We start from the raw sequence: 23,240 nt of genomic DNA on the forward strand, positions 1-23,240 counted from the left end.
GGGCTTATGATGGGACCTAGCATCACTGCCAGTATAGAAGCTTCCTAGGCGATGGTGAGACTAATGTCCTATACCTAATTGGAAGCATGGGAACCCTTCTTTGTCATGTCTCTGATATACTGAAAATTTCTATAACAGAGTTTTACTCTCTCAACTTGGGAGTGACAAGGCATTCCCAGAGAAGTACTTTCTTCTGCTCAAAGCACCTTCCTATCCAACAACTGACACACAAAAATCAGGAATAGCAGAGGGAACATTGAGGTTTCCAAAAGAGGACACCAATTGTCTTGCCAATATCCCTTCTTCTAATGTAAGAATGAATGTAAGAATGAAGAATGCTACCTTCTCTGTCAATGGGTCCCCTCTTACCTGGAGTCATTTTCCTGGAGGGAAAGACGATCCTCCCTGAAATGCAAGAACTCTTGCTGCTTCTCCCTCAAGTCTTCCAAAAGCTGCTGCCTTTCCATCTTCTGGTGCTCCAGCTCCTTTTCCAGCTCTTGAAGGTGGGATTGAGAGGACAGCAGAGCCCCCTCAGGCTTTCCATTTCCTGGGAGTGCTCTGGTGAGAGGAACACGGAGGATTGATTTATTATCATGAGGTCAGAGCTCAGCAGGAAGATGACCCCAAGCACATCTGCCCTGACAAACAGCTAAGGAGCAGGGAAGGAAGGCCCTATGTTGGTGGGGAAGAGCATGCTGGCTCAACATCCACCGCAGCCTGGGGAATGGTGCATCTCTCTCTTTGCAAAACCTTTCATCCCACTTAATCTGTCCTACCTTGCTTTTAGAGAAATTCTGGTTTCTAATGTTCACCATTTTCCAAGTGCTCACATACCATCTGTTCAATAATCCATTGTTGAATTTTGACAAAGATCAACATCAAGATTTCTTTTTGGAATATATCATTTTCATTATTTTGAAAACTGGGATATTTGTTCTTTTTTGAACTTGCAGCACTTCTCTGATCTTCACAAGTTGTCAAAGATTATTGAAGACACTCTAAAAATACAGCTGCGGGCTCAGTAAGTCCTCTGGGGAAAGATTCACCTGAGCCTGACAAATTGTATTCATTTAAATCTCTTACTGTCTTCTCACCTGTGAGGTCTCTTCTATTCTCTCCAAGCATGCAATGGTAGCTTAGTAGTTCTGCCCTCTTTCTTATCTGTTAACTTTTGTTATCGTCCCCCAGCAGTGACATTTCCTCTCAAATTTTCTTGCTAATATAGAAATCAATTAATTAAATTAATTAATTAATTTAGGTGGCTAATTTAGAAATATCTCTTGGTGGCATTTTCCTTTTCCACAAGCATTCCTTCATTCTGGGCTTAATCCTTTTGGATACTACTCTCAGTCTTTTTATGGCAGTTCAATAAATATTTGTGAATAAAAATACTTTGTTATCGATAATACATTGATTTGATCAAGTAGATGAACACCAAGGTCAGCTATCTCCCAGCCACACGAGAAATGATGCCCACCTGTGAGTGCCCCCTGGCTAGGGCTGGGAAAGTGCTGGGGGGCATTTGCTGGTGCCACTTGGCATGGAGTCATAGGAGTACTGACAAGAGAGGAGCCCTGAGTCTATGAGTGAGGGATGTGGTGAGGAGGCAGAGGTATGGCAGAGCAGGGCCAGGAGCAACACACACTGCTGCAATAAAGTCTGGAGAAACTTGAGAGGGAAGATAGGCATTTGCACCCCCCCCTTTATTGGTTCCAAATCAGTTGTGAGTGAAGGGAGGTAGAACAGATATCAGACTGGTATCCAGATTGATAGCTGGTGACTCTGGATATATGCAGGTGGGTTGTACAGAAATGATGGATTTCCTAGAGCTCTTCACTCCCGGGGACTAGGAGTCTGAGGGGCCCATAGTTGGCACATCTTAGAAAGCAGCCTTCTCTAGACTGAGAATAGCTGTGAGTTTGGGTTGGTGGATCTGAGTAGCTCTGTTATCTCTACCTTCTTCTATTTGCTTCTCCAGTTGGTGATTAGTGTGGCCAGGGAAGAACGAAACTTAAGAGTGACCACAGTTTGTGGGTTTTGACCATGTACCTTTGGAAATATGACTCAGCTGAGCCTGAAGTCTTCAATTTTCTTCCCTGAGGACTCTGTTCTCATTGCAGAGCTGAGATATGGACTCCAGGCCCTGACTGTAGAAGTTAGAAGTGGATCCTGTCCCAGAAAGTATACTTCTGGGTAACAGAAGCTTCCAAAAGTTTCCCATTCTTTATCTCTCAAAGATACTGCCCCAACCCAGCAGAAAACCCCAAGGACTCAAGGCCTGGCCCTGAATGAAGCATGGGGGGCTGGGTACATGTTTTCTGTGTGCCTCTTCTCAGTGAATTCTTTGCATGCATCATCACATGCCATAACTGCAATGGTGCAAGAGTCTCAGTCTCCCTAAACAGCTGCTGCTATGGTATAGGCAAGATAAAAACATATGGAAAGACTGGCCTCCATGTGACAGTAGCTTGGAAGGAGAGTTTAAGGAGAAAGGCCACCTTGGTAAAGTGGCCAGGGGTGGAGTTGGGAGGACACTTACAGACCTGGCTCCATCACTTATCAATCACACAACAAAGGCACATACATCAGCAGGCAGTATATAAGCAGATTAAGTATGGGGTGAGAAGTCAGGTGATTCTGGGGACCAGATCTAGTTCTGCCTTAAAGAGAGTTACTCTCTAAACTCAGATATATTCAGAAAGTAGGGATAACAGTACTTGCCCACCTCCCTTGCTGGACTATTTATAAAGAGCAAGTGAAGTAAAGAATATCTGTGAAGCTCTGCCTAAAGGTCCCTAAATAGAGCCAGAAACAGGAAGGTCTGGGCCTCTCCTACCAGTTCCATGGGCAGTAGAGCTCAGCTGGTGTTCCAGTTGCTCCTGTAAGTGGTCATTGATGCAGATGGATTCCTCTAGGTGCTGGCCCAAGTTCTGGATTTCACCAAGATGCTCTTCCAGGAGGACAGCCCCTGTAGCCAAACCAACAGGACATGGAGAGAGGTGGGAGATGGAGAATCCTGGTTACTGATGGGTGTGGGGCCTAGCCAGGGGCCTTGCAGCAAGACCTGTAAATATCACTAGTCTTCTGCCAACTGTGTGCTGTCACACGGACACCCAAAGGAATGGTAGTTTGTTTAAACAGTCAATGTGCTTTCAAACACGTAACAGTCACTTGCTAAAAAAACTCCATGGGCCTCCTCCCACACAGGGGTCTTGTGAGAGTTCCACATGTTTTAGAAAAATAACTGAGGCCTCTGGACAAGGCCTGCCTAGCATCTGGAAAGGTATGGCCACCTCCTGGGTGTGACTATGAGGATGATAGGTGAGACCTCACTCTACCTTTCTTCTTACTGACACATGAGTGAGCATTCTTTAGCAAGGGACAAAGCCCTTCCTCCCACCCTTAGAAAGAAGGCCTAAAGTAAAAGTATGTGATCTTACACTCACCCTATGCAGTTAATGACTGACACTGAATGCTTCCCTGAAATCATTTTTAATATGGAAGATGAAAGAATAGCCTGGAAGGATCTAGAGATCTGAAGGCAGATTACAGAGGGGATGACGCCACCCCCCTCCCCCAGCCAAACAAAGGAAAAAGATGCAGAAAAGTCAGAGGGATGCTTACGTCGGATATTAACTGAACCATTTTGCTTTGGGCTCAGTCTTTTCCTGAAAATCACGATTGTCTTACTGTTGGAACTGAGTAGCATCCCAGCATTTATGAGCTTAGCTATACCTCTCCACTTGCTGTGACTGAATTTTGTTCACAGGATATATGGGCAGGGTTGGGGAGCTGCACCCTTGCACCCTTTCCTGTGACAACTCCTGACCGATGGAAGAAAGTCCCATCTATGCCTGGCATTCTAGAGGGGTCTAAGAGAGTGGGCTGCAAAGAGGTCAGGCTGCAAAGAGTCCAGGCTGCAGAGAGATGGAAGGACATGAGTATGACAGCGCAAGAGGTGGGCCCCTGACTTTCCCATATCCCTACAGAGCTCTGAGGCCCTGGGCAGGAGAATGAAGAAATGTACTTGGAAAGGATTGAGCCCTGATACAGGTCTTGCATTTTATACCCCCCACTCTGTAAGCCAGGGATGGAGGAGGAATGAAACAGTCCTGCTTGGGTAGGAAAAGAATAGACTCTGAATGAGACTTCTTTTCAAAGGCTGCCATCTCCACTTTGTGCTTTACCTGTGAGTTTGGAGTTAAGCTGGTACACAGAGGAGCCTGAGGATAGGTCCCCGGATACACTCCTTTTCTGAGGACTCATCATGTCCCACTGGCCACTGCTGCCCTGGTACCCAGGCTCCAGGATTCTTCCCAGTTCTATGGTGCCTCTTGGAGGAGAGTCAGGCTGGGCAGAGTTGAGGTAGTGGGAAGAGCCAGTTTCCAAGTCTTTGCTCAGCAATGTAGCTGTGGAAGCAGGAGGAATAGTGCTGGCACCTAGGCAGAAAGAAACATGAGTAAGAAGCAAATGTGGTGTCAGAAGGGAAGGATTTTCAAGGAAGTGTGTGATTACTAAGAATAGAGACTAAAAGGAGACCTGTGGAATGTCAGAGATCCCAGTTCACTGTGGTATACCAATTAGACTAAGGCTTGTAACCTAGAGGTTGTAATTCTCACCCTTTGTATTTCCTAGCAGGAGACACAAGAGGTAGAGAATAAAGTATCTTAAAGTCATCAGTATACACAATGGAAAAGTCCAGTGGCCCTGCTCCTGGCTCCTACTACAATCCTTCATGACAGACTCCAAGGAAAGTTCTAAAAGTAGGATTCACTCCCACAGTTACAAGTTGTGAGTGCAGTGGCATACAGGACTGAGCTTACCTGTGAACATGAATGTTTGTTTGTCTACATGTACTTGCCTTCCCCTGAAACTAACCGGTCAATATGTCAGTTCCACCTTGGAGTTTTTCAGAAGAGAAAGGGGACATGAAGTCAAGCTGGATATGATGGCCCTAATTCCTCCAGAATGAAGAACTCTTTGCTGAGGCTGAGGCTGGGGAAGGGCCTATGTAAGGCAAGTATTTATTTGGATCCCATCCAACATGACTCAAAGAGCTGCAAAATGTCATCACTCCTGTCTAAAGAATAATTGAATACTATTCCACAGAGGCAGGTAGGACTTTCATTTCATAGGCTGACACTTTCATAGACCCTTTGAAATCACAGGCCTTTCCCTTGAGCCCCTTCATCTCCACTTCTCTGTAAAAAGAAGCCCAGCATAGAGGAGATAGGGAAAGAGGTGGGCAGAAGTGCAATTTAGGAGAAAATTCAGAAGCCCGCTTTCTTTCAGGGATTATGAACATGGGCAGCAGAATAGACAGGTAGCTCCTCCTAAGCAACAGGAGTGAGGTCATTGTTTCTTCCAACCAAGCCAAACTCCTCGGAGGGGTTAGTGTAATTGCCAGTTGCCAGCTTTTAGCCCCATTTGTAGCTGGTTCTCAAATTTCAGTACATATTGGAATCATCTGAGAAAGTATGGAAACATATACTGATTCCTGGATTCCAGAGATTTTGCCTTAATCAATATGGGATACATCTTGAACAATGGATGTTTTAAATTTATTCTAGGTGATTCTAACAGGCAGAAGTTTGAGAAGTCTTGTGATGAGTCTCTCCTCCAATTTGCAAAATACTAGATATTCATCAGGATCACTTAGTTAAGGAAGAAGATTAAAAATTTAAGCACCTATATTTTTGAAGGGATGCAACAAATACATGATTTCCTGCCTCTTTCAAACTGCCTTCAACCCCATCCAAACACAAGGCAAAGGGAGAAATCAGTGGTTGTAGATAGTCAGCTTACTTTTTAATCAAGGCCATGTGAGGTTTTAAGTCTATCAGTAACAATGATCAGTATTCTCATGTTCCAGTCCATTGGCCACACAATACACAGTACATGCTCTAAACCATGCAAAGATGCCATACAGACTCTTGCACAAGATTTTAACCCAGGGACCTGAGAGGCCACCATGCACCACTGTCCACATGGAAAATTGGCTCAACACAAACAGTGAGCTTGGATAAGCAACGGCCCTTGGAGAGGACCTTGACTTCAGGTGGAGAAAGAAAGGGCTACAATCTTCCTCATCTAGGCTGGGACCATTTGATCTCCAATCAATGGCCTCAGACTTGATGTAATTCCAATTTAACCCAAAACAACAGACCCTTTTTCATGGACAGTGCTCTCCTTCCATCCTTCCCTTTGGGCAAAGACAAATGGACAAATGTGGATAGATAAAGGAAAAGGAGGCAAGGGGAAGAAATGGAAGCTAGAAAATACTCTTGCCATTTGTCTTGGGGGACATTTTTGCCCACCCATTGCTGGTGCCACAACTGCTAAAGTAACAAGTTTTAGGTCAGAAACACCAGAACCTCCTACTGGTCTCTAAAGAGAGGGAAAAAATTGTTGCAAGGATTCCCCAGAGTTAGATCAGCTGATCTCAGCCCCATACTCTAAGCAGGATGGTGACAAAGCCATCCTAAGTAGAAAAGGTATAACAGAAACACGAAACCTAGAGCGGAAGACCAGACTCAAGCCCATCTCTCCCACCTAGTGACCTTGAACAAGTAACTTCACTTCCCTGAGCTTTAGAGTTCCCTGCACTAGACAAAGTATCCATTTGCTGGGTTAACAAAATAAATAGGCTAGGCTGGGTGCAGTGGCTCATGCCTGTAATCCCAGCACTTTTGGAAACTGAGGTGGACCGATCACTTGAGCTCAGGAGCTCTAGACCAGTCTTGGCAACATGGCAAAACCCCATCTCTACAAAAAATACAAAAATTAGCCAGGCATGGTGACACACACCTGTAATCCCAGCTACTTGGGGGGCTGAAGAGGGAGAGTTGCTTCAGCCCAGGAGGTCAAGGCTGCAATGAGCTGAGATCATGCCACTGCACACTTCAGTCTGGGTGACAAAGTGAGACCCTGTCTCAAAAAAAAAGGAAGAAGGAAAGAAATAGGCTAGTCCACATGACATTTGGGGCTACAGGGAGGAGGATGCAAATTCTTGGCTGTTGTCTTGCATCACTAGAAACTGCTGGCATGGTGACCCTATCAGTGTCTTGCTCACCTAAGCTTCTTTGCAGGCACAGAAAGTGCCTGACAAATGAGTTTAAGTTCATTCAAACTGCTTTCTAACTGTTGTGCTTAAGGTGCTACGAGAGAGCAAATTCATGTGAAGGTTTGTCATTTTTTTAAGCTATCAATGACCACCAGCATACTAAATTTATGATGAGCATCCAGCCTACAAATATATCAAAGCATTTTCTAAAAGGGGACTGTCCACAGTCTACATAACTGTATAAGGTCAATTATCTTTGGGAGTCAGAAGATAGGATTCACAGTCAGATGCCATAGCTGGCACTGTGGTACCATTACCCTTTTTGCTCCAACCTAATGATGTCAGGAACTGAACTTGATTAACAGCATTTCACAGCAGAAAAGTGTAATAGCCACACAAAGGAGCCCACTGAATGTGGCCCTCTTTTTCTTGGCCACTTCATCCTGCATAGCCAAAGCATAACATCTCCTCCCATCCCCTACCAATGAGCAGTCCACCAGTCTGTCAGGGATTCAGCATACTTGGTGGTATCCTACACTGTCTACAGTGTGAGAGCACCAGGTCTAGAGCCTCTTGAACATATCTACCTGTTAACTGATGAGACACACATCAGAGAAATAACAGGAAATACATTTCCAAAAAATAAGCAAGCAGAGCTTTCCCTCAGTCTTCCATTTGTAACATGTCCCCATTTTGTTTTTTTAAACTCTGCCATCCAGCCCAATCCATGCAGAGCAACACAGTGTGGGGCTGCCATTCACAAGCACACGAATGCAGAAGTGCTCACTTTCTCCCAACTGCTTCTGCAGCATCTGCAGCTCCTGCTGAGCCTCAGCCAAGGAGACCACCGGTGTCTTACAGCAGCCAAGGAGGGGAGGGCCATTGGGGTAGAAAGGCAGGAAACTGGATGGAGCTGAGGGCAATGGTGCCTGAGGAAGTCTAGTCAGCTTGGGTATGGAGTGAAAATGCCTAGAAACAGAAAGTTAGGGAGAAAAGAGACACATCACCAAAACGAGAGAAAAGAATGAGCAAAAGATTGAGAACCAGACATCACCCTGCAGAGTGGCTATTACCTAGTGTGGTACAGGATGAGACAGCCAAGAGTGACCATTGCTACCAGAGAAGCTGGCCTGGCTGACCTTGCCTCTTCTCCCCTGCCAGGACTATCCTGCATACAACCTGTGTGTTTATCTTGAAAGCAATTGGCTAAACAAGGTAAGGTGGCATTATTGAGCCCCACTCCAGCAATCCTGGGCATGGAAAAGTCAGAGAGCCTGAATGCTCTCAAGGGTCCCTGGGGCTCTGCTCCCAGCATGTATCAGTCCTTGGCCTTGGGACAAGACTCTTTCTCCACCTAGAACTCCTCTCTGATGGCATCAGGTCCCATCCTGAGTAGGAGAGAGATGAACAAAGGCTGTGGGGAAATTTTCATTACTAGTGCATGCAGTTGAGGACTCTGATGGAAACAAACTTCAGAATTCCAAATCAACGTGTTCAATCACCAAATTAAAAATAGATGCCTTGGTAGAGTGGCTTAGACAAAATGGCTTGCAAACCCTTCTGGGCATTTAAATCACATAGCAAAAACTCTTAATATATGTAGGTTCTTTAGGCCTTCTTGATTCTGTCTAGGCATTAATGTAGACTTACAGAATTATAAATTCTTGGAACAGGAAATTTGTATTAAAAAAAGTCTTCCCTGGTGATCTTTAGGCAGCCCACCTACAGACAGGTTTTTAGAGACTCTTCTTCCTCGGCGACTCTGTCAGACAGATCTTCTTTAAGATGGAAAACCTCCTTCATCTCTCCTACAATGATCTTGCTACTTATTCCTGAGCAGTGTTCCCTAAACATATGTGGGTGTACACAAATGCTGCTAGTCTTGCCTGATAATTTTGGAGTTGCCGTTTTCATGTTCCAGAGCTCAGAGCACCACTATCGTCCCTAAGGTGGTTTACCTCACTATAGGATCTGTCTGCAAGAAAGAAAATGAACACTGCTAACAGTGCTTGTGCTTGGTTCTTTCCCTGAAAGCAAGACTCTAGCCCTGGTATCCCTGGCTAAATATAAGGCCAGGATCCCAGTTCTCTGTAGAACATCAAACGTTTTCTTTCGTTCATGGGTTTTATAGATTCCATCCATCATTTGAGTCATTCTGGTGTATTGTCTTCTAAACCGTCATCAACCAGTGCATCTCTGGGGGCTAAGGCCAAATCCAGCAGCAACCCCATCAGCTTGCCAACTCCCCAGAATCCCCCCAAGGAGGCCGACCAGGCCCATTCAGGTATGCAACAGCCAATGGGACAGAGCTTCATCTCCTTTTTCTCTGCTGCCTGTTTGATTTTTCTTCAAGGACAGAGGTTTGGACTGTTAGGGGCCTAAATGCATCAAAACCTAGACAGAATCAAGAAACCACCCTCATTCACCAATTGTGTCTGATTTAAGAAAATATTTTAGAAAATAAGTAATCCACATCAGGTTTTGATCCGCACACCAGCTTTGACCAGTAGTTGGCTGACCATTTAAAAAGAAACATTTTTATTGGTTTTCTCTCATTTTATCCTGGGAGGAAAGAGGAAAAATGTTTCTCCCAGGATTACAACAGCCATAGGATGAAAAGAAATTCACATCTACTGATCCACTATATGTGTTACCCATTAAATCTGCATGGAGATCCTCTCCAAGAGATAGTGCTACTTATTTCATAGCCAAGGACGCTGAGAACAGCCTCAGACAAGGTTCTGTTCATAGTACATTACCATTAATGGATGTATGAATGGATTGGCAGTCCTTGATATGTACGTGGTGCATATCTTGGGGGCAGTTAAAAGGGTGCATTTCATTTACAAGTCCAGCTTAGTTGCCAGAGGGTACACTGCTCATTCACAGCCCTGTACCAGGGGTGGCAAGGAAAAGGCAAACCTTGTCTTCACCTCCTACCTCCCACCATAACTGGCTGGCTGCCTTCAGTGTGGTTTGTTGTGAGGTTTGACTTGAGTAGAGGTGCTCCCAGAAAGCACAATGCTTTCTTCTGCTGCCCTCATTTCCCTGAAGGCAATTCAACCAAAATCTTAAGGAAGAGGAAGTGTTCCAATGCTTCCTGAGCCTGGTTTCAAAGTTTCTAGGCCAGAGTGGACAGCAGCTGGACCAGAATCATGAAGAAAAGCTTTGCTTCCAGAATTGTAGACATCTGCTTAAATGTTTTGGGTTCAAACAGAGCAGAAGATGAAGAATGGAGGATTTAAAATCAGAATGCCTCCTCAAAGAATGTCTGGGCTGTGTTACCTGGCAATTTGAGTGTATTTGCAGTTTTGATCTGAAATGGTGTCAGCACTGTTGGGTTGTGTTTTAGGATGTAATCATTGTCTTCTACGTTAGACATTCTCTATGGGTCAGCCTTGGTTTCTGCCCCCCACCATTGGCTACCTGCCCTTTAATTGCTTTTAGGGAAAACAGTTTTAAACATTGAAACTTGACAGGGCTTCTGAAGATCTATCCGACAGAGTAATTAAGGAAGAAGAGTCTGCTGTGATCTTCTCACTCTCCCCATGATGGCTCACCTTGTGCCCAACAGCATGTACATGCCCATGGAGGCCAGGGTGACAGAGGTAACTTGTAGAGTCAGGAGTAGAGCAAAGATCCTGATCCACTGGTGCTTGTGCATGACACTTGGCCCCACAGCCATGTTCAGCCTGATACACACCACGGTGGAGCTATAAGTCCTGTTTCCTGAGTTCTCCACTCAGTCTAGACAAAGATGGTACCACCCAGAAAGTGGAGGCTATGTGAGTGAGCGGGAGAAGCTTTCTTCTCTTCATAGTGTGTGTACTCGCTGGCTATGTCCATGTCAGAGCAGGCTTCCAGCTCATCAGACAGGAAAAAGGTGCTGCTGGGAAAGCAGTGGGAGTCAGACAAAGCATGGCTGCTGGGGGGTGTGAGGGACCGAGCATCCACCTTGGCCTGCAGGACTTCAATCACTTTCTCCTTCTCCTGCAGCTCCCTGCTGAGCCTGGTGGGGAGAAGGGGGACAACAGGTAAAACCAGGGTCACCCAAACCAACCTGTCCTGACTATGGCTCATAGGAAAAGCCAAGTAAGCCAAGGGGACCATGCCTGCAGAGAATAATAGAAATAACCCACCTCTGCTTAGGGATGGAGCGTAGGTGGGGTGTAGATGGGGAAAGAATAGCTACCCAGTGCTCTGGACACATAATATGCTGAAGACAAGCAAAGACATAGCTAGCCCTCCTTTTAAGGCACTGCTGCTTAATGTATGATCCCTGGAACAGTTGCAGCCTGCGAACTGTTTGTTACCATCTCCAACAAGACAATTATAAAAATTGAAAGCAAGCATTGAGAAACGCAGAGCAAACCATTGTTCCAGCATCCAAGAGCATGATAAATGGAATCATATAGTTAACTGAATTCAGACCATGTATGTTTCTATGATGGATTAGAAATAAAAACAAAACAAAACAAAAAACAACACTGTGTCCTTCACTACAGATATTTTCAGAAGCATTTATGTAGTCTGAGACACAAGCATGACACAAAGAACCCCAACTAGTGGCTACAATGGACTCTGAGCCCGTATTTCATTGATCATTATATGAAGCAACTCACTGAGAAGTGGGTCCTGAGGCACTGCAGCCTTCTTGTGATCTACACCATCTAGGCCTCTTTCACCAGGTCCTGTTATATGATTCCTTTTTACCCCCAGGGCAATTGAGTGACTATTAAACTAGCTGTCAACCCAACTTGGGGCAGGCCAACTTTGCAAAAAGCTCATTCTACTTATTAAACACACAGCAGGAAAGCGGGACCCTTAGTGGGGCAGAAGACTCTTGAAACCTAGTTAGTTCACGTTTAGCTCAGACTATTTCTAGGTTACTAAGCCTGGAGAATTAATGTGCCAATGTGATTAAACCAAAAGGGAAGGAAGAATTTAGTTAAAAACAACAGTGAAGTGTTCAATGAATGCATGAATTCAATACATTTAGCACTTTCCTTTATTCCCCTTGATTTGTGGAGTTGCCGCCACCCTTGACCCTTTGGGCCTTAGTCCCAATCTCTTTCCCAGATTCGCCTCTGAATTACCTGAGGACCAGTGGCTCAAGTCCAGCTTGATCTTTCTCACTTTTATGATCCTCAGCAAACCAAATTTAGAAAGAAACAATAAGAAATTAGGCTGGTCCCACTTCCCGCATTACAAATGCAGGAGCCTATCTGGAGACACAGTAGTGAGCATTTCATGTGTGCATCCAGAATAGTTATTCTGGGAGACCTCAGCTTGTGTGTCTAGAGAAGTGACCTCACTGTCCCTGACCTGCTGGTCACCATCATGACTTCCTCTGCCCTAAATCAGGGTAAAACATTTAAAATGTCTTTTGTTCCATTAACCATGAGGCCCTTGCCCAGATGCCCTGTGGGACACTCCAGCCTCCGAGTCCTGGTGCAGACTAGCTCCCCAATGCATATGTCCCACCACAGCTTTCATGCAGAACCTGCACTGGTCTCTGAGGAGATGACAAGAAGCCCTGCCCCACCTCTGCATCTGCCACCAGGAGGTGGGCTAGGTGGCTCCCAAGTCTGATCCTACTTTACTTCTTTGGATATTCTCTGGAAATTCTGAGTAGAGGACCCCAATAATACCAATGTAGCCCTTGAACTACTGCAGCCAGTGCCTAAACCATGTATAAAAGAGCATGGCGCTTTATCCATATATGGAGTACCTTCACGTACATTGCCATGCCATAAATGGAGACACCACAAGGATAAGGCATTTAGCGAGTTGGTGGCAGCATCCAGGCTAGAGCTTGGGTCTTGCAATTCTTAGCTCAGGGCTCTTCCTCCTATAACAAGGCCCTACCATCTCATGTCCCCTACTCCCTCTTAGCATCAGATAGATGCTGCCCCTGCCCCACAGGTCACATTCCATGAGTGGTGAAGTTTCTATAGTTGTAACCATGGCATCTCCAGCCCTGTGTGTTCCTCTTCATGCTCCCCACTGAGCAGTCTTCATTCTGTATTAGCCCCAGGAAATGAAATAGAAACAGGATCCTAGGTTAAAAAGTTGCAGTGGAGATGTGGTGGCCACCAGGGGCTGGAACTATGGGGGTGACTGAGAGTATTCCAAAGCCCTGTGGCCAACTTACTGGTGCTGAGTTTGCTGGTGAGCCTCTCTGTCAGCTGGCTTCCCTGGGCGAGTTGCTCCCAGAAGCTCTGTCCCAAGTAGTAGTCAATGTCATTGCTCCTTAGGAGATCCTCAGAAGATTTTACTGTATCTTTTGCATGCCGGGTGATAAGATAACAAATACCTCTACCTTCTCATATTTTCTGCCGTAGGTGAGACAGTTCCCAGGCCTGATCCTGAATCAGGGAATCATATTTCCTAATGCAGGACAGAAGAGGAAAGAGTAAGTATGGAAATAATGGATGCTAAGTTATGGAGTTATGGGGGCTTCTGTAGAGATTTCTATGAGAACATCTCTAAGGAACTCCCCCAAGCTGAATTCTGGCACATAAACCATAGGAGGTATTTAAGAGTAAATTCTACCTTGATAAAGTATTGCATTAAAAAACTTAGTATGGGCCAGGTGTGGTGGCTGACGCCTGTAATCCCAGCACTTTGAGAGGCCGAGGCAGGCATATCTCAAGGTTAGGAGTTCCAGACCAGCCTGGCCAATATGGTGAAACCCCTCCTCTACTAAAAACACACAAAAATTAGCTGGGCATGGTGGAGCATGCCTGTAATCCCAGCTACTGGGGAGGCTGAGGCAGGAGAATTGCTTGAACCTGGGAGGTAGAATTTGTAGTGAGCTGAGATGGCGCCACTGCACTCCAGCCTGGGTGACAGAGTGAGACTCTGTATCAAAACAAAACAAAACAAAACAACAGCAAAAAAATTTACCATGCCTCTGTTCTTCAACTGTTATGATTTATCTAGGGACATATTTTATATATATTAATTAATTATAATATATAAATAATATATATATTAATTATAATATATAATATATATTAATAATATATATATTAATTATGTGTCCCTAGATAAATCATAAAGTCTGTGAGAATAAAGATAGTTCTTCATTTTACATCCCTTACAGCACCAGTATCACGTAGATTCACAGCTGTTACTCAATGAGTAATTAGAATCATTTCATCCTAAGTCTAGATAGAACCTTTCATGTCTTCTGTTTTAACCACCACCTGATGCATGAATTTCTTCTATGTTATGATACTGTGGCTGACTGTATTTTGCAATGATGGCCATCACATAAACTCTCATACCATCAACTGATGGGACCCAAAACAAGAGACCCTAAGTGAGAACCACCCAGCTGAGCCCAGTCAAACCATAGAACCATGAAGCATAATAAGGTGTTGTTTGAAGTCACTAAGTTTTAGAGTGGTTATTACTTAGCAATAGATAACCAGGACACAGCAAGATGAATGTCTGTGTCTTCAACACAAAGTATCAGTAACACTTATAACTATGGCAAATAGCATTGAGAGCTTAATATATGCTAGGCACTATTCTAAGCACTTGTATTAAGTTTTTTTTTTTTTTTTTTTTTTTGAGACAGAGTCTTGCTCTGTCACCCAGGCTGAAATGCAGTGATGCCATCTCGGCTCACTGCAACCTTCACCTCCCAGGTTCAAGCGATTGTCCTACCTCAGCCTCCCGAGTGGCTGGGATTACAGGCATGCACCACCACATCCAGCTAATTTTTGTATTTTTAGTAGAGACAGCATTTCACCATGTTGGGTATGCTGGTCTTGAACTCCTGACCTCAGGTGTTCTTCCGGCCTCCACCTCCCAAAGTGCTGGGATTACAGGCACGAGCCACCACGCCTGGCCAGCACTTGTATTAATTCATGTAAACCAAATATCCACCCTTTGAGATGAGTTCTCTTATCATCCTCATTTAATAGGTAAAGACAAAGGCTCAGAAAGGTTAAGAAGGTTGCCTGGGTAGTAAGCATGAGAGCTAGGCAGTCTGATTCCAGTATTACTACTATACTATACCATATATACTATTACTTTACTAATATATCCCTAAGAGGAAATCCCGGAGACCTGGTATCTCCCAGATACTGAGACATCATCCTATGCCCTCCTGGTTGCCTACCTGTCTTTTCTGCAGACCTATATCTACCATTTAAATCAGTGTCCTTGTGAATACCCAGACATGTTCTTTTTTCCAACTGCCTGAGCTACCCTACGCCAAGCATGAACTTACACATTTTCAATCAAGAAAGTGCCCAAACAGTGCCATCCTTACCCAGGCCACAAGGCTGATCTCAGCTCCTCAGCCAGCTTCCCTTCTAGTCCACTTTTTGGGAGCTGGGCCTACAGCTGAGATACTCTCTGGATGAGATTCTCCAGGTCCTTTTTGGCCTGAAGCCCTGGCGAGTAGAAAGCCCCAGTGCCATCAGACAGCCATACCTCATCCTCATCAGGGACACTATGAAGTGAAGACGCCTCCAGGGTGCCAACAGCTCTCAGCTTCTGAGGTCTTTCCAGACTAGATGAATAATCACTCATAACCAAGAGAGACCAGACCCAGCCCTTGAGGTTTTGAATGACCTTGTTGGCATTCTGCAGCTGGACCTTCAGATCTTTGATGTCATTTCATAGGACCGAGATGTTTTCTGACTTTCCATATACCCAGAAGTCTTCCTGCTTCCTTAGCTTGTTCTCCAAGGGCTTCCTCTCAGAGGAATTAGCCAGCGTTAAGCCCTGGCACCCCTGCTCAGAGCACAGCCCCTCCATCAGGACAATTTCCTTGAGGCTGTTGTGCTCCTCACACTCCAAAAAAAGACAAAGATGTCTTCCTAAATGAAAGTTGGATGTGCTGTTGTGGCCACTGCCTTTGAGAGGAGGCAGGTTTGGTCATGCAGACAATAATCTCTAGGGAAAAGTTGAAGTAGTACTTTATTCAACCCTGACACTGTACTAGGCATTCAAATACAAATTTTCTTATCCTCCTTATACCTACAAGTTAGATTTCATCACTTTCTGTTTTACTGACCAGGGAAACCAAAACTTAAAGGGAGGTGGTAAACTAGCTTGTTCTAGATCACTCTAACTAGCACATGGCAAAGCCAGAATTCAAATCCTCCAATGTCCTGTGTTCCTTCCACACACACTGATGTTTCTTAAGACGTTCACATGGCCTTATCTATTTAGGATGGCCACAAGTATGTAGGACAAGCTATTCCTGCATGCTGAAAGTTAAATGCTCTCTAAATTTTACTATAATTTAAAAGTGTATTGGGTTACAACTGTGTGAAAAATAGGCATAGGAAAATAAGACTTTGAATAAATATATCAGCATGTTAACATCAGTGTATTAGGGCAGTGGTAGTCAGAATGAGAACTAATCCATGGCATTTTACCAGATGCCAGGCACTGTTCTAAAGCATTTTATAAGAATTTACTCACTTAATTGACATTAGTACCTGATGGGGTAGGTAGTTCCTTTATTACTATTTTAACATATGAAGAAACTGGGGCATAGGAAAGTTTACAAATTGGGATTTGAACCAACCAGTCTGGCCCCGGGATCTTTTCTCTTAACTGCCACACTACACTGCCTCAAGAATGAGAGAGGTTGTGTTTTTTCTTCTCTTCTGGTTTTCAGTGTGGTGGGTGGCCCTATAGTTGTAGTCTTTTTATAATGCAAAACAAAATTATTTTTAACTCAGGGTTTGCATGTTTCCAAAACCTCTTCTGGTCTCTAAGTAGGCCTTAGTATTTCTATAATAATCAGTTGGATGGAACTTTATATTATTATTATTATTGTTATTAGCAGTATGCCAAAAACTAATTGTAGAAATTCAAGCTTATACTCAGCCTCATTTTGGGTAAGAGTTCTCCTATTAACCTCCTGTCTTCCTCTTCCCCGCTACTTGTCAGGTGTGGAACTGGCCAACAGAACCCAAATGTGACAGCTGACTCCAGGGAGGGGTGAGCCCCACATCCTGTGCTGTTACCGGGACTGGTGGTTTCCTTCCATTCAACCTCATTCTTGCTTCAGCCACAAGTCTCATAGCCCAGGTCCTGGATGTCCACCTGGACCTGCTTGCTGTCCTGCTTCACCAAGGATTCACCTGCTTGGGAAGAGACAGCAGGTGTTAGAGAATGTCTGAATTTCCCACATGTGCCCTCAGCCTCAATGGCACATACCCTAACCTTTTGGGGCAGGGAGGGCAGATCCATAGTGGGAGAGAAGCTTCTCTGAACTGGTGGGAGAAGGGACCACCAGCTCCAGGAAGCAGAATTTCTTTCCACAGGAGGAGCCTCCATTTGCCATTGATAATCTCCCCTTCTGATAACCCAGGCTTTAGTTGGGACCAGATATCTGTAAGTCAGGGATTGTACACTATCATCTCTAGCAGCCCCATTGAAGCTGGCAAGTGCTTTATCCGCAGGGGTTCAATAAATGTTGAATGGAGCTAAACTAATTTAGAGTCCCAAGACCCTAGACCTGTACTGTCCAATAAGGTACTTAGTAGCCACATAGGGCCACTTTATATTAAATTAAATAAAATTAAATAAAACCAAATGTCCAAGTTGCACTAGCCACACTTCATGTGCTCAATAACCACGTTATGTCTGTATAGAACACACAGAACTTATAAGACACACACGCTAGTTCTTTACTAGTAAGTCATAGTTACTTACTAAGTATAACTCTGTATTTCTCCAGCTCGTTAGCCTGAGCAAAGACAGTGGCTTCTGACAGCAACAGCTTCTCCTGGAGATCTCGATAGCATTGTTTGCATTGTGACAGCTGGGAGCACAGGTGCTGGGTAGACCCTGGTAGGCTAAACGCTGACTGAGGCCCAGGGTCATGAGGCTGGGACCGGTTATCCAACTGTGAAAGGGATCAGGACAGTCTGAGGTCAACCCCAGGCAGTGATGACCACTGCCCCTTCTGAACCCTGTGTACTTTACTCAAGTCTGTCACAGCACTTCTCATGCCATTTGGCAGTGACTTGCTTTCCAGATGGAGCTCCTGGAGCACTGGGATAATGTTTTCTTCATGTCTGTATCCACAGCACACAGCACAGCACCAATCAAGTCTACAGAGGAGCTCTCAGGAAATGTTTTCTCAGTGGTCAAAAAGAGAAGGGGTGGAACCCTCCACTCATCTCCCCTCGCATTGTGTCCCAATGATTCTCTCAGAATCCCTGTATTCACCATTTTACTGAATATTCAGCATGCCTCCTTGCCTAGAGAGGATCCCAATAATCCATCTGAGGCCCAGGAACAGACGCTTGTGATGAGATTTGACAAAAAAATGGCAGTGATAAGGAAGGGATGTTATTACATACCACTTGTCTGGGCTGCCTCATAAGCTGATGCATCCCTATGTTACAGCAGTTACAACATCCTGTTAAAATTTCCTGTTTGTGTGCCATCTTTCCTTACCATATTAAGTATCTCAAGGGCAGCCATTGGTTTTATTGCCCCATGCCAATGCCTAGTGTGTTATCTGAAAAATTAAGTACTCAAGAAATATTATGTTATAAAAGTCTTTCTAAAAGCTGAATGTAGGCAGAATATTATTACTATAGTTTGTGGTACAAAGAGACCCTTCTCTTGGTACCTCCTGATTCACATGGGAGAAACTTTTATGGTAAACACTGACATATTGAGCCCTTCTCCAGTTGTTTTCCATTCCACCTAAGCCCACACTTACTTGGTGGGCATCCACTGGGAAGGTAGCCCCAAGGTCAAGGCTCTGGGGTCTGGGGCTAGGCCTCACGGTCACATTCCCCTCCTCTTGGTGTTGGTGCTTCCCAGGAGAACCAGCCAGTTCTGTGTTTATTCTGTCGATGGTGCTGCTCAGATGCACAAGGAGCTCTGGAGTATGTTTACTATTCCCTTCCTTGCTACTCAGCACAAGTTGTTCTTTGAGGAGGTTGATGATATTGTGGGCATTCTTCAGTTTTCCCTGGAGCTTTCTGAACTCAGCCTGAAGGCTGCTCTCACTCAGACCATCTTTGGCTACCACAGTCTCAACCATCACCTCGCCCTTCTCCTTGTCTTCCTTGATCTCCCATCCATCAGACATTGCTTCTCCCATCTGCTCTTTCAGCTCTGCATTCTCAAGGCAAAGGCTCAGCATGGTGTTCCTGCAGGAAACACATAATTGAGGGCTAGGTCTGGTCCTGACAACAGTTCCTAATAGTACCTCTTACCCACATCTCAGCCCATGATAAACTCAGACATACCCCAGAGCATGAAGCAACCTGAGACCTACAACAGCTCCCTAATTTTATATACAAGAAAGCCAAGGCTCAGGAAGAGTAAGAGACTTGCCCAAACTTCCACAGCTTCTTGGTGGCAGCACCATCACTAGAAACCTTGGTCTCAAGACATGCAGGCTAGTTTTCTTTACTTGTGCCACACAGCCTCATATGTTCTTATTTTTAGTAGCCTCTGGAATAAACAAGAGTACTTACACTGTTAAAAAATAAGACCTTTTTTGTAACAAATTTATTGTTATAAATTTTGCAGTTCTATTATTTATCATCAGTCAGTTTCAAACCATTGGGTCTTAGGAACACAGAATAAATAAATAACACTAAACAGAACTACTAATACAATCAAAATGTACTTAGATAATTGTTTGCTTTATGTCTGGCTCACATAATAGAGATAACCTTCTTGAGAGCAGGACTGTGTCTGTCCTATTCACCCATATCCCCAGTGCCTACACAAGTGCCTGCCACATAAATCATTCATATTTGTTGAAGAAATAAAATTGACCAAACAGCTAATTTTCACCAAGACATTGCAGATAAATTCTTTCCACAACAACAAACTCATACCAGGGTTGAGTGAAAGCAAACAGGGTTGTAACAAGTCTATTCACTTCTTTGAGCCTCAGTTTCCTTTTATATAAAATAAGGATGATAACATTTACCTAGTGGAGTTAGCAGATGCTTAAATGAAATTGCATATATGGTAAGGCTAGCTCAGGGTCTAACAGGGAAGTCATTCAATCCCTGCTGTACTAGCTGCAGACCTGAGAAATACCAACAGCAGAATCCCATAAGGTGCCTGTTTAAAAAGCTGTAGAGCTAAGGCCTATGAATCCACATTTTACTTAAGTTCCACAGGGGATTTTTTTTTTTTTTTGTAGTCTTAGTAGAGACGGGGTTTCACCGTGTTAGTCAGGATGGTCTCAATCTCCTGACCTCGTGATCCACCCGCCTCAGCCTCCCAAAGTGCTGGGATTACAGGCGTGAGCCACCGCACCTGGCTGGGAGTCCAGTTTTTGTCTGTTTATGTTAGTGGACACAAGAGCTGATAGATAGAAAAGTGTGGTAATAAACTGGCAGTAAGCTGGTTTACTTAAACACTATTTTTTGAATTGAACTGAAATTGTTGTGTTGTGAAAATGAGAGAGTTTGTCCAAAGAAAGATCTGGCTTGGCCAATAGGATGGATGGTGGTCCTCACCATTTAGATGAGGTCATGACCATGGGATCTCCATGATGAGATCAGTGTCATTATAAGAAATGGAAGAAAGACCAAAGTGCTCTCTGTCTCTCTCCACCATGTGAGGACAGAAGGAGAACGTAGCTGTCTGCAAGCCTAAGTGTGCTAGGCAGGGCTAGAAACAGGTTTTAGTGATCGTTGAAACATCCAGGACAGTGCACTACTCTTTGGGAGATTCTGTGCTGTGAGGTCAATGTGAAGGGTGTTTTCCTTGTTGGGCTCAAGTTTATGACTCAGCCTGGACCTAGCTTGGCTTCTCAGCTAGAGAAGAAGCATGATTCCATGTCACTCACAGCTCCTGTCTTGGAAAAAGTCATAATGACTCCCAGTACCAACACGTGGGGCAAACTCTTGATTTTTCTCTTCAGTTTAACCTCTCCAGGGAACTGAGGAAATAAATCTCTCTACTATTTGAACTTCATCAAAAGACTAATATGTTAATATTTTGACCGTCAATATTTCCTTAAATTAGTCTACTCCTTACATAGCTAATACATCAAAGCATATTAACTTAGGAAATTGGATTCTCCCTAACAATGAAATATTGACTGCAGGCATTATTAATCTTTTTTATATCACATTTCCTTCAAATGCTTTATATATCTTCAAGCAGACAAATAATAGTATTATAATGATTACAAGACCGATCATTACTCTTTTGCCAAAAAAAAAACCAGCGACAAAAGACTAACTCAGTGGCCCAACCTTTGTTTCTTCATCACCTCTACCTTGATTCTGTCCTTTTATTTCCTCTTTCTTCTAATTCTGCTTCTGCTTATTTGCTCCCTGGATTTGAACTTTACTTACCTAAACTACCAGTTAGGTTACCTTCTCAGAACCACTAAGGCAGCAGTTTGAGATTGACAATTGAAGATTTAGAATTAGAAGAAAAAAAACCATGAAGGTATTTGTGATGTTTTATTATAGGGGTTTGTAATGCAGGTAGAAAGACCTTTTTCAGAGTTAAGAGTTTGATCCGACAAATGAGCTATTTTGATATTTATAACTTTGTTTAGTAAAAGTTTCCTATAAAAACATTTGGCTTGGATGTCTTTGTTAGCTTTGAGTCGACACTTGAAAAGGCCGCTTGGAAGTTTCTTTCTGGATACTCTTTTCAGTAATCCTCCAGCGAGTTGCTAGAGAGAGGCATTGGTTGTTCAGTAGTAGAATTCTCGCCTCCAACGTGGGAGAGCCGGGTTCAATTCCTGGCCAATGAAAGAGGATTTCTTCACTTCACTATGGCTCTTTACCCGTCTTCCCTGCAAAATTATACTGCGTAAGCTAATAGTGCACTTAGGGGCTTGGCTACCACAACGTAAAGTGAGACAACACTCCCCAAAGTAGGGGCAAAAGACATTCAGGAGACTAACCCAGGACCCGTGCAGTCGTTGGACTCAGCAAACTGCTCAGCAAAGTGGCAAGCACGTAGTGTTTCTGATGAGTCACTGTAGTTTTGATCTTGGTACCTGTTAACTTTCATCTATTCTCTGGGCGGATCCCTGCAAACCCAAAGAACCATCAGGTTTCTGATTCGCGTGCTGGACCTTGGGCTTATCGCTGAGCCACTATGGAGAGGATCAAGAAATGAAGCTCCTGGAAGGAGAGAAGCTGGGGACGGGGCAGTCACCTCAGAGGTCCAAGAGGCCTCAGCGGCCCAAAGAAAAGGGAGGTGTGTGGGGAAGAATCTGCGTGGAGATGAGGGGAGCGGCGGAGACTGGTCCTTGTGCAGAGGTGGCCAGTGGACCCTCGGGGCTGTACCCCAGACACCGCGAACCGAATTTGCTAGCATCGTCAGCAACCTCAGCCTCCGCGTGTTTTGTGGGTCCATCGGTGTTCCGCGAGGGATTCCGTGTGTCTGGCAATGTGTGTCAACAGGTGTTGGCCTGAAATTTGGCCGGGCAAGGTGGCTCACGCCTGTAATCCCAGCATTTTGTGAGGCCGAGGCAGATAGATCGCTTGAGGTCAAGAGTTCAAGACCAGTCTGGCTAACATGGAGAAATCCCGTCTCTACTAAAAATACAAAAATTCGCCAAATGTGGTGGCATGCACCTGCTATTCCAGCTACTTGGAAGGCTGAGGCAGGAGAATAGCTTGAACCTGGGAGGCGGAAGTTGCAGTGAGCCAAGATCAGGCTACTGCACTCCAGCCTGGGCGACAGAGTGATACTCTGTCAAAAAAAAAAAAAAAAAAAGGGGGGGGGGGAGCAAGAGAAGGCAGTGTTGATGGGACAACGAGACCTCCCAGGAGGCTTGTTGTAGAGGCAGTGGCCCGATCCTGAGAGATGAGATTTTTTAAAATTATGTAGCAGAATGAGGAGAGAGAAAAGAAGAAACACATGAAAGAGAGAAAAGCAAGAAAATCTGCAGACATCCAAGAATAAAGCAGAGAAAATAGTGTGAGTGTTTTTATATTAAAAAAAAATAAGAAGTACAATGGTTGTCAGCAGGCTTTTTGGTCATGTAGTGGTTAATACTTGTAGCTGTGGTTGCCGCAACCTGGGTTCTAATCTGAGTCATAGTAGTGTTTTCTATCCTGCAATTGTAGCTACAAGACCTGTCGTTTGCTTTGCCTTTAATCCTAGCAGCCTCCAGAGAGCAGAGTAAACCACTGGCCTGGAAGGGCTCCAGCTTCTGGAGTTTAGCCCACAGTGCATAAAC

The 23,240-nt window shown here is 44.4% G+C and overlaps 1 pseudogene; it reads right to left on the reverse strand.

Moving 5' to 3' along the window:
* The window catches only part of LOC115936212 (myomegalin-like), a 33,637-nt pseudogene extending 11,574 nt beyond the window's left edge, over nucleotides 1-22,063 (reverse strand).
* Nucleotides 22,064-23,240: the final 1,177 nt, after the last annotated feature.

Source organism: Gorilla gorilla, chromosome 1, assembly GCF_029281585.2.
Source record: "Gorilla gorilla gorilla isolate KB3781 chromosome 1, NHGRI_mGorGor1-v2.1_pri, whole genome shotgun sequence".
Lineage (NCBI taxonomy): Eukaryota > Metazoa > Chordata > Mammalia > Primates > Hominidae > Gorilla > Gorilla gorilla.